Consider the following 12,711-nt stretch of genomic DNA (forward strand, 5'->3'; position numbering starts at 1 on the left):
ACAGAAAAATGGATAATTACTCGGTTTAAGATTATCTTGGACTATGGTTTATCTAGGGATTCCTGACTGCACTATATAAATAGCCTAAACCCTTTAAATTTGAAGTCTCTCTCCACTTGCTTCTTGGAAGATCCAACCAAAAATTTGAAGTCTCTCTCCACCTTCTCAGTCATCTTTTATTGCTAGTGGTGGGTGTGAACCACTAGAGGCGTGACACTTGTGACGCTTGCTCTCATGGCTTCATCAACACAAGGATTTTTCATTGTTATTACTATATAACAATCAAGCTATGATTCTTATAACCCTTATTGTGTATTACCAAAATATGCTGGTATGCTAGGATTTTCTATTTTGTTGTTCAAGTTCTATGTTCAATTAGAGAAAACATAGATCAAATTTTTTTAGGGTTGCATGAACACATAGGAATATATGTTTTGCATAATACCCATCATTTACCAGGCGAGGCCCGATGCGGGGCGAGGTTTGATGATTATATTGTATGCTATTTATCTTTGTGATTTTGCATGTGCTTATGTGTTTGTATGTATACCAAGCGGGGCCCAATGCCCGGCAGTGCCTGATGACTGACAGGTCTATTCCGAGCGGGGATCGATGTCGGGCGGGGCCCATTATATGTTAGATATGTATGGTATGTGGTATTTTGGGGAACTCACTAAGCTTTGTGCATACGGTTTTTAGTTTATGTTTCAGGTACTTATGGGTCGAAGGGGAATAGCTCGGGATGACTGCATTGCACACACCACATTGTTCCACATTTTACATGACTCTGGTGTGCTTGGATGTTTGTTGATACACTCTGATTCACTATGGTTTTTATGACGTTGCTTTAGATAATTGTTTTATTAATTTAAAACTCAAAATTTTTAGTCTTAATTTTTTGGACATTACAAATTGGTATTAGAGCCTTAGTTTGAAGGATTCGGTCATACTCTCGAGTGTGTATGAACTTAAACTGAGGGTTTAGTGAAATTTTTCAAAAAGAAATGTTGTATAAAGGGATTTTCTAATAAAAGAAAAGGGTGTGGTACATGTAATTGACCGAGCTCAAGTAAGTTTTCCCAAAATACCCATACATGTTTTATGATATGCTTTGATGTGTGAATTTGTGAATCACATGCTAGTTAGGGCTAAGGATCTACTCTGGATTTGCATTATAGAATGCTTGGAGACATGCCTTTATATGCCTACTGTATGAGCTTGTAGACTTGCATGCTAGTGTTGATCAGTCAGTGATAGGATGGCATGTTTAGGTTATGCTTGATTCTAATCACTCAATGCTCAAATGCTGCCTCCTTTGTGCTTTTTATGAGTTCTCGTTAGCTTCAGCTAACGAGTAAGCAAATATGCTAAGTTACATATTATTGAGACTAAATAATATTAGAAGGTTAGGTTTTAACTCTATTGTGCAACTCTTGTTTGACTCCAACCATTATAGTGTAAGACCTTTCATTCGAAGAATTATCCGGTGTCGGTGATATGAAATTGTATTTGTGAGCTAGTTAGTGGGAGTTCCTTCTGCAACAGATGGCGGGGAGTGGTGTGGTGATTGCCCTTGGAGACGCCTAGGAAGAGATTTAGTGTTGGGAGCCTTGTCTTGTTGAGGATTTTATGCATAGATAATTTAACACCTGTTCCTAGTTCTAGAGGTTAAATATAGTTTTAAGGGGGTTTTGTGCATGGACTCGGTGAATTAGGAGTCCAACTTGCCGAGTAGGGGCATTTAATCGTGAATGCGAGATCGACACCTACTTGGCGAGTCGGAAGTCCCGACTCGGCGAGTAGGAGTTGTAAGAGGAAACCCTAGTTTTTAAGGGTTGCACCCTTTATAAGGATCATTATCTGCACTTGTGGCCTCCTTTAGCATCTTATTACCTTTGAGAGAGAGGTCTTCAGCCGGGAACCCCCCTTGAGTGAGAGTAAGAGCTTGGTTTAGCAAACTTGGAGTGTTAAAGAAGAGATTTAGAAGAAGGAACAAGAGGGGAAGTAGTAGACCCGACATCTACACTACATTGGCATCATTTTAAGGTAAAAAGTCGTTACCTTGAACTGTAGATTCTTAGATCTCTCCTCTCCCAAGTACATGTCAATTTTGGGGAAATTGGAGTCCAAGCTTAGATCTGGATGTATCACTGAGATATAGTTTCAGATCTGGACCTTTTTAGGTCCCCAAAGTCATAAAGTTGCTCCCTTTATGTAGCTTAACCCTTCCCATGCACACAAACCTTGTTGAAAGCATATTATTGACCTTCTAACATTGTGAGGCCTTGCATGCACATAAAGTTTGAAACTTTACGTGACATCCATGATAGGGAAGGTTGGATCTGAAGTTTGTGACTCCAGATTCCACTGTAAAGGACCGAAAACGAAATGGACTAAGGGAACTCATCGATTCGCTTTATGAGCTCAGCGAGTCGGGTTTACGGTTAAAAGTTTACGGCTAAGCGTGCATGGCCAAGGAGTTTACGAACATAGGGTTCTCAACCAGGTGTTTGCGGTTGAGAGTTTGGGAGGGGACTCGACGAGTCGACAAGTTATGCAAGGAACTAGACGAGTGACCGGTTATACTCGACGAGTTGAGGTCAAAATGGACTGTTGACCTTGGCTATGGACTTTGACTTTGTCTAGGGTTGACTATGAGGGTATTATGGGTTTGTGTTAAGTAAATCAATTGATGGTTATAGGCAGTCGAGAAGAAGTAGCATGGGACATATCTGACTTCAGCTTACTAGTTCAACATTTGAGAGGTGAGTCTTTTCACCATAGCGATGGGTTTAAGGCACCAAGGCCGACCCAATTTATGATAGTTGGTATGCTCGTTGTGTAGAGGTGTGTGGTATAATTTTGTTGAGAAATGCGGTAGAGATAGCTCTTATAACTAACGGTAGAGATAGCCTTTATGGCTAATGGTAGAGATAACTTTATAGCTAAAACGTTATGGAATATGTGGTAGAGGTAGTCTTCATAGCTGTTATGATGTGTGTTGTGTAGCTTGTGAGTAGGGTATGCCTTGGGAAACTCACTAAGTGTTAGCTTACAGTTTGTGGTCTTGTTTCAGGTACATCTGAGCCCAAGGTCAAGGGCAAAGCTTGATGGCGCGGCATGCACTCTCCCTCAGGCGTTTTTATGGGACACTCTGATATTTGAAAATAAAACTGTAATAAGTATGAATTTGAAAACAATTGTTGTGAAATTTCATGATTTATGGAAATGTGTTTAATTAATTAAAAACAAAAGATATTTGAAAAATTGGGTCGTTACAGATAAGGAGTGACTTAGGGGATTCACATCAATCCTTGAGGAAAGTATGGATAAATGTGAAAGATAGTATGGGCATGTACTACTAGTAGCAAAGGATCCGTACTCGAACCAAGGAGAGCTTCAATGATACCAAGAAGCTTGTAGAGTATGAGACTCCTCGATATTTATTTATGTGTGTTTTGATGGTTTGAATGGTCTATTTTCAGTATGGTGACCCTTCGAGGAAGACTGGTTAGTGGTTTTGGTGCTGGTGAGGGTTCAAGCTTAGGTTCTAGAGCCGGACAGATGGATGATCAGACGTGAGAGTTCATTTCGTCTGAGATTACCCGCAACATATTTGAGCAGACTCCTGTGATCTTTGGTATGGTCAAGGAGGGCATTCTGGAGATTTTGGATGAGCGTTTAAGCGCTTTTTGGTCTGAGATAGTGGCATTGATGGGAGATCGCACGTTGACCTTCTATGAGTTCCGAGCATGTAGGGCTCCGGAGTACTTCTGGGAGAAGGACCCGATCGGGAGCAAACAATGGTTAGTGGATGTTGATAGTGCCTTCCGCACTAGCAGTTTCCCCGATGAGGCCAAAGGTTAGACTTGCTTCCAGTATTCTGAAAGATAGAGCTCGAGATTGGTGGGAGGAGGTTGGGCGCTCCGTGGGTGATGTGGCGGTTAATTCGATGACATGGGATGATTTTGTTACTAGATTTTGAGTTGAGTTTGCACCGGTGATTGAGGTGTAGCAGTTGGCGAGGGAGTTCCAAGACCATCACCATACTACTGAGACGGTGTTCGAGATCACCGCTATGTTCCATGAGAGGACATTGTTGGTTCCATAGTATGTGGAGGATGATGAGATGAAGACGACGAGATTACATGACATGTTGAGGAGCGATATTCGGCAGTTTGTGAGCTGATCTAGTTGCAAGACACTGGAGGATATGATTGTGAGATCCAGAGAGAGGTAGATTGATCTAGAGATGGAGAGGAAGAGGAACCCGGATCAGGCTCATGGTTCAGGGAGTTCGAGCAAGAGGCCCAAGGTATATGATTCGAGATTGAGAGGCCAGCAGGGCCGGAGCCACTGTGGCAAGTGCGACAAGATGCACGATGGGGCGTGAAGGGTCGGTGGTTCTGGATGATTCAAGTGTGGCCGAACGGGTCATATTAGCAAGGATTGCACTGCCACCACCACTACCACCCCAATATCTGATTTGATTTGCTTCCATTGCAATCAGAGGGGCCCTAAAAAGGCCAATTGTCCGAGTTTGGCAGTAACAAGACTAGTGGTAGCACCCGCTCCAACGAATCTACGGATTATTGATGGCCGCCAGGGTAAGGTGGACGCGCCTTTTGCGAGGAGCAGCGCTTTTCAGGTGACACCCGAAGAGGCTCGCACAGCACCTGATGTGGTGACGGGATCGTTCCTCGTGAACGGTATCTATGCATTGATATTGTTTGATTCGGGGGCTACCCAATCTTTTGTATCGCTTGCTCTTAGCAAGAGGTTTGTTGGAGCTCCGGAGGAGCTGGATTGTCCTTTAGAGGTTGAGATTGCGAATGATCAATCTATCCGGGTATCAAGGGTTCATCGGGCTGTGTTCTTGAGATGTTCAGCGAGTAGTATCTGATTGATTTGGTTCCCATTCCTTTGTGCGGGAACAAGGTCATTGTAGGAATGTACTGGTTGAGTCCCAATGGGGCGGTTATTGATTGCAAGCATCAGTTGGTACATATTTGGGCCCCAAGTGGGAGAAAATTCAGGGAGAAAGAACTTTGTAAGATTCTCTTTCTCGTTGTCGATAGGAGAATATTGTGTGTGCCTGTTGTTGGAATCTTCTTTGTTGTATGAAATTGTTGAAATTTTTTTGACCAAGTTCTCCGAAGCTTCCTATACTCTTAGGGGCCAAACTTGTTAACCAATATCTAGTGGATCTATATAGAGTCTCCGCAAAGTATAAACTCCACAACTTTGGATCCATTGGAATCATTTTTATGGCCCATTGGAAATTTAAGACGTGGTTATCTGGATCTCAAGTTCCATCGTACATCGATACCCTGGGTCCTTTTAGCCCTTATGGAATGGGTTTTTCGTTAATGTCGTTCGTAAAGGGTGACCAAAAGTTTAAATTCCTAAAAGCTTGGTGGTATTGTTTTGCTTCTATTACCTCTGGTGATGTTCATCGATCTTTTTGAGAGAACTTCTTCGCTTTTTCAGGGTGTGAAGGGCCTGAGCTTACTTCTTTTTTGTCTTTCTTTTTTCTACTCAGTCTTCCTTCATTCCCTTTGGCCTTTTCTTTTATTTCGTCTAAGTCCTTTGTTTGACTAGTGTGCATCGAAACCAAATCCCATTCCTTTTTCTTTTTGATTTCTTCTTTCGCTTCTTTCTATCTTCCGCTTTTTCATGGCTCTAAAATTCTTTTTGTGATAGGGATCATGTCAATAACTGAGCCATCTTCATTGGATATTTGTTGCGGAGTCCCACTGATGGCGCCACTTGATGCATCTCTAGATTCACCTTCCATTATGTGTAAGTATTGTCGACTTCTTGAATTTTAAGTTAACCTAGAGACAACAAAAAATTCGTAAGTTGATTGGCCGGGAGGGGGTCCCGGACCAATGCTTCGATAATAAAGACATTAAATACTTTAATAGAGAATTCTAGTAGTATAGTGAGAATCAAATGAAGGTCAATGGAATAGTGTTTGCTGTTTGTGTACCTTATAAACTGATTTTAGTCGTTATTTATAATCGATATGGAAGAGGCTATGACCTCTTCCTGTACCAAGCAACTTTGCCATCTTGTTGCATTAATGGTCGTATGACCGAAGGTACACTTATACGTACTTGGTAATCGTGTGACAGTTGTTTCTCGTTGATCAACGAATCTATTTGTCATGTATCATAACACAAGCTATTTTGTTAGAGTCTTAATGTACTAAAACACTGTTGTGGCATCAATTCATATCTTAATCATTATTTTCTGTTGTTCGGTAGGTATCTGGTCCGGTATATACCTATTTCAGTATATCTAGCTCAGTATATACTTGGTTCGATATATATCTAGTTCGGTATAATGAGGGTATACTCGTAGCTTCGGTCTTGGTTATACCCTATTACAGCACAATTGTGTCATTCTGCATATCCCCACCTTTTGGTTGATTAACTTTCCATTGCTTTCTTTCTCAAAAGTTACTTCCTCCACCAACCCTTCAACTGTTTCGTGCTGCTTATCAAAGCTAGGGACAACATAAGAATTCCTTTTAAGTTCAACACCCTTACCCTTTTCATTGGAGCAGTTTATTTCAGGATGCAATTCTTCCTTATCTAATCCATTTTCATGCTCATATTCAGAACTAGATTAGGATTCTTAACTGCTATCATCTTCCTCGGAAATGTCATTATGTGATAAAAAAAGGAATATTTGATTATTCAATAAGAGAAACCACATAGGAAGCCCCTTCAATATGCACTTTAATATTCTCATTCAATTCTTCCATATGCTTAATTTTTATACATACTCGGCCTACCCTTGCTGGAGCATCATCATCATCATCACCTAGAATCAAGTTGAAAATTCATTTGCATCAGTCTAAGTTCCTTAAACAAAGATTGAATTGTTGCACTCTGCTTAAATTTGGAACATGATTGTTGTTTTTTAAACTCTATCCACACCCAATCTCCACCTAAATATGATATGTTCAAACCATTAAAACCTTCGTTTTAACATAACTTGTAAAGGCTTTCAATAGTTTTTATAACCTTTACCTATCCCAATACAATAGTAGATCAATAGAAATTACTAGCATATCCTTTAATCCCATAATAACTTCTATAATATCCATCCTTAAAGCTTTTGCTCCTTCTTTGAACTTACTCTTACCCAAAACTTCAACATAAGATATTGTTGTAGTTTTTTACTTTCTCCTATCAAGTTCATGCTATTTCCCATCCTACTGCCCCCATTCAAAAGAGCCACAATGTTCCTTTTTATTTTCTTCATTTCTACATTATTCCCAAGGCGCATAAAGATAATAATTCCGGATCTGAACTCGATTCAAATCTTTAACTACATTAGCATAATCTTTTGACTCCAAGAATCTAATTAAAGCAAATCTTCGACCCACTTTAGATAGTTTACGTGCAATATAGACGTCGCCTAGTTCACCATGCACAGAGATTCCATAACTCAATCAGACCTAGCTTAATCAATAACTATCAAGGTTCTAAAAAGCTCGCCATGGCTCCGTCATGGCGCGCCACGACTCCAAGGCTTGCACATGCCGCCAAACTTTGCCAAAACGCCGCCTTAACTCATATATGTGTATAAAAATGAATAATAGTTGAAAATACATATAAAAATATTAATTATATAAAAAATTGCCGCCTTAAGTCACGCCTTACAAACGTTGTGACTCGCCAAGGCTCGGAAAAGCTTGAGGCTTGACATTGCCGCCAAGTCACGCCTTACGTTATTTAGAACCTTGATAACTATCAAAGAATGTTCTAAGGCTTTACATAATAACACTTGTTATTTATGTTGTACTTTATGTCAATTTGGTAAGTACGTTTTATATATGATTATATATCTATTTTTCAAAAACATTTCTTGTAACAAATACAAAATAAATAAAAAAAAACTAGATAAATTATAACAACTTAAAAAAACTAAAAACTGTTTGTCGGTCATCATAAATAACTTCTAGAACTAAAAGGTGCAAAAATAAGATTTATTTTTCTTTGTAGGGTTTAAATATATTAGGCATATAGCTCAAGCTCATGCCAAACTATAGCCAATTAAATTTCATATGCAATTTCGATTTGGTTATTGTTTAGAAAAAAAATTATATAATTAACCTAAATTTATCTTTTTATTATATATTTATTTATAAAAATCTACTAATAGTTTACCAAAGCATATAAAAAGAAAATTGCGCCTTGTGGAAGGCCATAGTCACCGGCGGTCCGGCGGAGTTTTGACGTTTAACGCCGTCTCCACCGTCTTTGACGGAGTCTCATCCTTGACCTGTCTTTCAAGCCTACGTGCCCTCTTTTTAACGGTAGTCTTATCCTTCTCACTGTTTCTTCTTTCTTCTTTCCTCTTTTCATTATTTCTTAATTATTTTGTCTTTGACTTTCTGGTCTGTTGTAATAAGTAGTACTTATTTTATTCATAGTATTATTAATAGAATTTTTAACTTAACATATATTTTCTTAAAAGATTTCAATCTTCTACTAATATAAAACACATCAGATTGTTGGTAAGAAATTCTAAGCTAACAACGTTTACAATCTTACCTTCATTTCAATTCAAGATCTTACCTTTTTACATGAATGAAACTAAGCAAAAAGTTAATAATTTCAAGATGATTACATACTGAACGTACCATTTCAAACCATTATATATCATAATATTCAAACATTAACTAGATAAGGACCACCAATAAATGACCTGGAATTATTTTTAGAGTACTTTACAAATTTTGGCTCTATGCTTCACCTAAAAGATTAATGGTGCATTTGACACCGAACGTTTGAGAGCTTTTAACTACTAACGTTTGACAAAACGTTCCGTTTTAAACAAAAACGTATTGTTTGACACTACAAACTTTTAGCTTTTATTTTAAACAAAATACTTCAAATCTAGAAGCTATCTCACATAGCGTTTAACAACACGCTATCAGTTACCTGCTACAAGTTAGTTTTGCCGAACACCCCTTAAAATTGTAAGTTCATTTGAATTTTAAAATTTTCTACATATTATCCTTTTAAGTCTTGTATTTAGTTGTGGGATATGGTCTTTGACTCATATAAAATGTCTTTAAATTTGGATTGATTTTGCGTTTTTGAGTAAAACACAAAGCTCTAGTGGATGTCTTGCTCGTCTCAACAAGGAAAAAAGGTGGTAGAGATGATCGTTTATGCAACTATTTGGGTTTTGTGAAGGTATTATGAAGGTATCAAAATGATATTGTCTTCATGCCAATCAATTCCCCGAGCAAGTTACCAATGTGATACAACACTACTTTCCATATGTACCATTCAACTTGCTTTATTAGCTCGTGGTGAAAATCAAAGATGTTTACATCGGTGATATTGCAATCCCTATATTTAAAGTTACTCACACAAATCCTTGCAACATTTAATCTAGTTTAAAATTGTCTCTATTCGGCTCTAAACTTGCGTCAACTTTATCGATCACATCTCTACCACATAGATGTCACGTCGTCATGTGTGACTTATAAGTATTGTGACTTGGTAGGAAGGTTTTTTTAATAATCAACGAAACCTTATTATTAATATAGAACGTTAGATCATGTGTAACGATCAACGGGTACAGGAAAAAAATCATAAATAAATTTGAGTGTTGTTGGTGAGTAATTGATCATGATGTGGATACTGAATGATAAAATATTACAATAAAGAACAAAATGCTAAGGAATGAAATTCTTAACCACATTCTTTCATTAACTATGTCTACATGATGAAGCTCGCGTATATATGATCTAACCCTAATCATTATTTCAGGGCCGACTTTACTTTGATTGAAACTAAGCAAGGGCTTAGGGCCCCAATTCTAAGGGGGCCCCCACTTAACTCAAATTTTGATTAGGGATTACGCACGCCACAAATTGAATCAGTGATAGCCTCAACCTACAATTGTTCTTCTTCTCGTTCTTTGTCCTCTGATTTCATTCTTCATTCTCGTTCCCTAAAACGATTAACCATGTTGCACTTCGGAAGAGTAGGTCCACCGGATATCAGAGATACCTATAACCTATTTACTCCTCGTCCTCAACATCACCTTTCATAAGTTCATAATTTCATCATTCAATTTAAAAAACCCCTGATTTGTCTAACGACTTTTGTCTTTCCAGGTACAAATGTGGATGATTTGTTCCCCTTTTTTGATAAGTATGGAAAGGTTGTTGATGTTTTCATCCTTAAAGATCGCAGGTACAGTTTCCCCCAATTAGATTTAGTGGTTAATGTGTAATAACATGATTTATCATGTTTAAGGAATCTCGCATTTGTAGTTTTCTTTTGTAATGTTTTTCATACACCAAAGTGATTGAAACATTTCTACTTTTGGAACATATATGGCTAAATGCAAGAATTGGCAACCTTATTTTGTTTATTTGTTTGTTATTCTTTCTTTTTTTATTGTCTTATAACGTAGAATTTCATTGTGCTTAAAGACAATTTTACTTATATCATTACACTTCCATTTTTTTGCTTTGAAAGTCTATCGAGTTATTGCAAGGAAAGTTGCTTAAAATCTTTGTAACGATTGATAACAATGTTATATTAGGTAGAATTTTTAAAGAACAAAGCTTCAATCGGAAGAAATGAGCATAGAGTGCTATAATAAACAGATGAGTGAAATATAGTCACACTCTCTTGTATTTAACCCAATTATATTATTAACTTTCGCATAATTTGTTTTGATTATGTTATAAATTGAAAATCTTTATTCCAATAACTATTGTCTAAGCATATTTGACATTACTCATTGTGTAATTCTTGTGTTGATTATATGACTGGGGATTCTTGGGGCTTTGTCTTTGTTCGATATAAGTATGCAGATGAACAAGCTTAATGGTAACAATTGAATTTCCATTTCTTTTAAATAATCCATTTCATGAATTAAAAAAACCAATCTTTCCTTTTTATGTCTATGTCATTGCTTCAGGAAGAGTTAATAGTAAAGAGATAATGATTCAATTTTCCAAGTATGGACCTCAATGTGAGTCATAGTCACTTTTGTTGTTAAATATATTCACAAAAGAAACATATACATAATAATAAAATTAAATCCGTCATTTATAAATTTTTTAGTTTATTCCATGTCTAGATAAAGGAGGAGGTTTATAACATTAACTATAGTAAAGACCAAAGGGCGTCTAATTTTTAGTTTGTTTAGAGCTTCCAAACTGGTTGAGCCGTCCATAGAGAGCATATGTTTTACATTCAGATGAAATATTCTAACCTAATAGAATGCTTCATTGTAGAGCATGTCCTAGCTTTAACTATCTCCCCCTAAATTCTTGAAAATGATGAGGGCTATAAACATGATGAAATGATGATAAAATATCTAAATATTGAACAACTGATTACCAAGTTAGGTGCTGAAAAGGATATTGTAATGATGATCGAATGCTAAAATATCTCTAAAGATCTTCTCCATAATATCATAACACCTCAAATATTCTTCAAAAGAACACATGCTACAAGTATGAATACCCAAAAGCTTCCCGTGAATGGTTAGAAGAAATATCACCAAATAATCGGTATATGGAATCTCAACTGAGGCTTATGTAACACATGAAGAAGGGGATTCAAACTTCAATCAAAACTACTATTACCATGGCTCCTGTTTAACTTATCATGTAGATGATATACTATAAGATTAAATAGAAGTGTTCAACTATGAAATAATCTTCTTTTCCCAGATTTATTCAACAATCTAAACTCTGGAAAATCACAAAAATAATTAGTTATGTCAAAAGTCGGATCAATAGACCAAAATTTTGTGATATATTGCCTCACAAACTATTTGGTTTCTGATGCTCGTAATCATACTCTACTTTTTATCGAAAAGACAATAAGATAAAAACAATAATCTAAGTAAGCAAAAAAATATCGGACAAAATAATGTTGTGCAATCTCTCTTTTCACATGTAAAACTTCTCATTTGAACGGAATCTAACAACTATGTCATCAAAGAATTCCTTTTTCTTCTATTGTTTCTTCTTAAAAATAATTTTATTAGGATACCATGCATCCAACTCATCGTAGTAGGAATCAACACAATCTCTGCTGTGCAAATGAAAGAAATTCAAATATTTTTAATTAATAATTACTTCTCAAAAGTCAATTGATTGATCCGCACAATTTGTGTATGTAAATATAAATATTTCAATAAAGCAAACTCAATAAAAAAACAGTAAATACTCTCGAGCCCCACTTTAGATTCTTGATTCAAATTGTTAATCTTACCTCTCTATTTTAATAAAAGAATAGTTTTATTTTCCTTTTAACATGTGTCATAGTATTAGACATCCTAATTAATGCATATTTTATTTTCCTTTTGTCATGTGTCACCTTATTATACCTCCTAATTAATGTATGCCACTTGTCAACTCTATTTCAAATTTCAAATTTTAAAATTTCCACTTTGATTATATTAAATTAATAACATTAGAATAAAAATTAAAATAAAAATAATACAAATGATATAATTTCACATATTTATTTAAATCAATGATTAAAATTTATATAACTAAAAAAATCTTAATTAATAATTTATTTAAAATAATTAATTAATAATTTTAAGTTTTTACTATAAAATTTAATTAATTTTGTAACCGTGGTTTCCACGGATTATAAACTAGTACGATTTATATATAAATAAAAAACGAGCTTAAAATAGGCAATT

Source organism: Lactuca serriola, chromosome 7 (assembly GCF_051521515.1).
Source record: "Lactuca serriola cultivar US96UC23 chromosome 7, Lser_US96UC23_V15, whole genome shotgun sequence".
Lineage (NCBI taxonomy): Eukaryota > Viridiplantae > Streptophyta > Magnoliopsida > Asterales > Asteraceae > Lactuca > Lactuca serriola.